Source organism: Mizuhopecten yessoensis, unplaced genomic scaffold (assembly GCF_002113885.1).
Source record: "Mizuhopecten yessoensis strain PY_sf001 unplaced genomic scaffold, ASM211388v2 scaffold11149, whole genome shotgun sequence".
NCBI classification, from domain to species: Eukaryota; Metazoa; Mollusca; class Bivalvia; order Pectinida; family Pectinidae; genus Mizuhopecten; species Mizuhopecten yessoensis.
In genome coordinates this window covers 630,672-635,834 of record NW_018408904.1, presented here as the reverse complement: position 1 = coordinate 635,834, position 5,163 = coordinate 630,672, and positions in this window count along the sequence as shown.

The window sequence follows — 5,163 nt, the reverse complement described above, 5'->3', positions numbered from 1 at the left end:
ATTATGGTCATCATTTTTATCATGTGTGATGATTGCTTTTCCCCGTTTGAATTGTTTCATCGAAAATGGATAGGTAAGGTTTTCAAACCGCCAGAGAAGGTTGTTTACCATTCGACAGTTAGTGAAGTCTGAGTCCCGGTGATTAACGAATGCTTTGTATTTTGGGTGCATTGCTTTAACTGCAAACTTAGTGATACGGTTGTGATAAAACGGAATTCGAACATTATCCTCTTCAGCACATTCAGTTCGGTAGCTTCTCTGTTCCATCCGGGCACTTGCGATAAAATCTTTTCCCTCCACGCCAGCATATGTTATGTCATTAAAGCAGAATACGTTACATGTAAATGCATCCTCGTTTAGGTCTTCATCACTAACCTTGATCATAACAGCGTCCACTTCCACTCCGAATTCATCTGATGACGTCACGTTAACTGTGACGCTATGACGCCCGGCATCCAATGTCCTCTTCAGACCTACTGGATTTGTAGACTCAAAAATATTCCAACCTTGTCCCGAAAGTTGTGTGTCTTTAGACATTACCGATCCAACTTCATCCCAGTCTAATAAAATGGATAATTCATCCTCTCCGCCATCGTTTGAAAGAACTATCCCAGAAACCTGGACGTCAGCTTTCTCCGTTAAACAGAAAACAAGTTTAATCATCTCGCCAGTCTTTAGAGAAACGGCAAGTTCTTTTTCAGCGCCGCTTCTGGCCTTAAATTGGTGAGTATGTTGAGAAGCAAATTGAAAAGCATACAATTTGAATTCTTTCCCCGATACACTAAAACGTTGTAACAATGTTGCAGTCAATATAAGTAGAATAAAACTAGAAAAACCCTCACCGGACGCCATTTTCTGAAACGTAAATCCCTTCGTCGAACGAGGAAATATAAATGATGAAGGGTCACTAAGATCAGTTTTTATAAGGCAAGTCAAGCTACCGAATCCGGTAATCTCGCGGAACGTTACTGAAGGTGAACACAAAAATAGGAGGAAAAAGTGGTGATTGATGATGGTCGGTCACTGCTCCAGGACATAACACTGATTAGCTACAGTCAGTAACACTACCTCGCCTCTGTTGTGCAATACATTATTATGAGAAATTTGTGTAACATGTATTAAACATGTATCAGATGGAGAAAACAACTAATTTAAATACTAAATTATATCGTATAGCGTAGGCCGGATACATTTTCTTTATTATGTACATGTACACATCGTCTATCTCATAGTAATTGAAATTCTTTATATATTAGTTAATATATATATATGGCCCGACTATAAACAAATGTGACCCATTGAAGTATGTTTCTTTATGCTATCTACTATCTAGGCAACAGATTTTCTGCACGCATAGAATAACACAATGGAAGGGGAAACATGTCAAATGAATACCTATACGTTATAATGATAAAGGTAAAATACTATGTATTGTTTGGGTATGTGTTTGCCCCAAAACCCGTCAAAACTCCAAACATTTAACATATCTTTCAACTGACTGATAAGCAACAAAATCGACCACTTATTTCTGAATTTGGTTAATACATATTAAAGCCTTTGTTATATAATCTTGAATTCTGTTCAGTGTCCCATTTGCCGTGTTCTATAAACGTACTACTGGCCAAGTTGTTTTTATTTTCATATAAAGCTGAACTTATTGAAGTGTGTATCAGGACTGGTAACAAAAACCTTCAATTATATATTCAGATGTATCGACGATGTCAATAACGATATGTATATGGGCCATGTCGATCCCATGAACCCTCTTGAATATGAAATCAAGGATACAACATACTCTCATGCATCACTCGATTCTCTTGATCTTTAACTACTAATCATACGCCGTACGATAAGCTTGACGATTTGTTTTTTTAACATGAAGTTTCCCTTTCCTGATAGTGTTTTCCCTGCTTCCAAAACCAACGACGTTTACATGTCACAGTAGATTCAGTTTTCAAGAGAATGTTCCCTTTTTTTATTTATATAAATGCTATTGATGGATAACACAGGATTTCCGGAGACGTAGGTCGAAGAAGAGTACATGGCAGGTTTTATGTTTGCCATCATGATTTCATATCTTTAAATATGCTATATTTTGCGAGATAATGAGTGTGCCTTATTGTTTTGTTGTCACTTCCCGGGAATCTGTTTTTATGACGTGATATTACTTGATTTGTTCTAAACGCTAATCTTTCTTGAAAATCTGGAATCATTATCAACGTTAATTTTTGTGTTTAAAGGTCTCCGTGTAAATCTTTCCTTTATAATATATATTGTCCCTGGTTTATCGAGGGATAATTTTCCCTGGTTGATCGAGGGATAATTTTCCCTGGTTGATCGATTGTGAGTTCGGATTATTGTTTGGTTGACTATTCGGTATCCTCTTGTTGTTGCCATATCATTAAATATAGATAACATAGTTAAAACATATATCTATATCGGTATTCGCTTTTCTTGGAAAAAAACCCTTTCGTAACTTAGGTTAGTCTGAGGTACAGTAATGAAAGTGCGGAGGATAAATGATGATCTGATAGAAGATACATTTTTGATGAGAGGATATTAAAGATTGATTAAAAGATTCCAAATTCCTAGCTAGCTATTCTGTTCGTATGTCTGACTCTGCCCAAAAGTGCATTTTTTTCGTATGCATGATTTTGTTTGTCTGTTTGAAGGTTTTATTTATCTTTGATACCTGGATAAAAAACACAATATACTCTTGTCGATGTGATAGGTCTGACTTTGGAACCACGTGCAATTATTGTTTACTTATATACCTTCGTCCTCTCTAACACGATGTCAAACATTGTTGCTCTGAATTGCCATAAATCTTAACACTTATACAGATGTGTCGAAACGCATCGCCCTGAAATTACAGAGTGCTAACTGATGTACAAAATGTAAAAAGTTGTTTATTTCAGTTTTTTAAATCTGTCTTTTGTATCGATTTTGTTTAATGCGTTGTAGTTTTAACTTCAACCCTCTTAAAACATGGTTTGAATGACGTTTACGGCATACAACGTTGATTTAATAGCAGGAAAAATTGATTGATTGTTACAACATTCCTTTGGTATATTAGACGTATGTTGCCAGCGAAACACCCAACCTTTTGTTTAACTCTATACATATTACATGCACAGATAAGCAAGCTTTTACAATCAAAATCGTTACGGCGGTGTTCAAAAAGAACACGCCCACAAACCGAACGCTTGTTTCAGCGTGTCACTCACTGCATCTGGCTCGTCGATTGGTCGATAGAACGTTTGAGGTCGGTGTCGTCCATTGTATCTTTTTTGGAGACTTGTTGTTTGCGCGCATTGTCAACTTAAGATTACGCATACACGTATATGGAAATGTAAAATTTACATTGCATGTACATGTTTCAAACCATGTGTCATGACTTGAATGTTTCTTTGAATGTGTACTTATCCACATTTTCGTGAACTGTAATGGTATTTCTGATTACAAGAGGGCAAACTGAAGAATGTTACACATGCTTGAAAGCTGCGCTTTCCGGCAGCTGCACTGAAATCGACAACTCGCTGGCTTAAATAATTTACATATCTGCTTATGGCAATATATTTGTAAATTATATAATAACAATGGTGTGCACGAAAACGATTTATAAAAAAAGTAAGTGTACAATCGGCCCAAGAAACTGTCATTCAATGCAAAGAGGTACTTTTATGTATACAGTTTTATTTGAGAATACTTTTCATGACAATTAAACTGTATTAAGCTTTATTGGCTGCTGATTATCGTTACATGAACAATTTAAAGGTAAGAATAATTACCAAAACAAGACTTTCCTGATTTACGTACCTTGCGACGCTATTTATTTGGATATCATTTCCCAAAGTCTATGTTATCAAAACTAATGAGAATTTGGAGAAGCAATTTAGTCAGAACCCTCGTTGACTCTAACACATTTGAACTGTGCATGTTTTCTGCCGATATTGATCGTTTATCCCTAAATATTCGCCAAAATACCGGAAGTGTCCCTTCCAGGGTACAGTAACGCCGGTTCAACGGTATACGTAACTCTGAAGGTATTTAGCGTTCTTTTTATAGAACCAAGCGCCCGAACTAACAAATTGTGATAAAAATAAAAAGTGGCTAGTATCTATTTATGAAAAATGAACAAACATTTTTGGAACTGATAGTATAGTATTGTATAAAGAACACTGACATTTATCGAAAAGTGTCCCGGTTGGGTACATTGACGTTAGATAACCTGTGTACCGATAGTACATTTTGTACCCACGAATGTCAGCTGGAGTGTTACTCTCGATGGAGCGTATCCATTGAGATAAATCCCCGGAAAATGATACCTAACTGTTTACGTTTTTATTAAGTTTTTATTCAATATTGAATAAATATTGCAATTATGATTGAAACTGTTAAGTTTTTATCAAACAGGAAATACTTATACCGGCAAAAATATGCTGCCGGTATAAAAAGAAGCATGCAATTTTTGCATATTCTTACAATTTCGTTCTGTTGGTATATGTTGTGAATATATATACGCAATCACGTTCCTATGACCCAGAATGAAAGGTATTTTTTTAATATGGCAATTAATTGATATAGATATATATGTATGTGGCTTGAAACATTTACAAATATATTCAACACGTACACATTTGCATGTAAACGTTACAAAAGTCAAGCGAATGAGTTGTCGAATCTTGCACCGTTCTATGATATTAATTTTCAGTGCAGCGGCCGGTATGGACAGCTTTCCAGCATGTTTAATATTCTTCAGTTTGCCCTCTTGTAATCAGAAATACCATTACAATTCACGAAAATGTGGATAAGTACACATTCAACGAAACATTCAAGTCATTACACATGGTTTGAAACATGTACATGCAATGTAATTTTTACATTTCCATATACGTGTATGCGTAAGTTGACAATGCGCGCAAACAACAAGTCTCCGAAAAAGATACAATGTCGACACCGACCTCAAACGTTCTATCGACCAATCGACGAGCCAGATGCAGTGAGTGACACGCTGAAACAAGCGTTCGGTTTGTGGGCGTGTTCTTTTTGAACACGGCTTGTTGACGACGTAACAATTTTGATTGTATACAGCTTAATATGTAACTATTACATATAAACAAACTTTACATAGCTTAATATGTAACTATTACATATAAACAA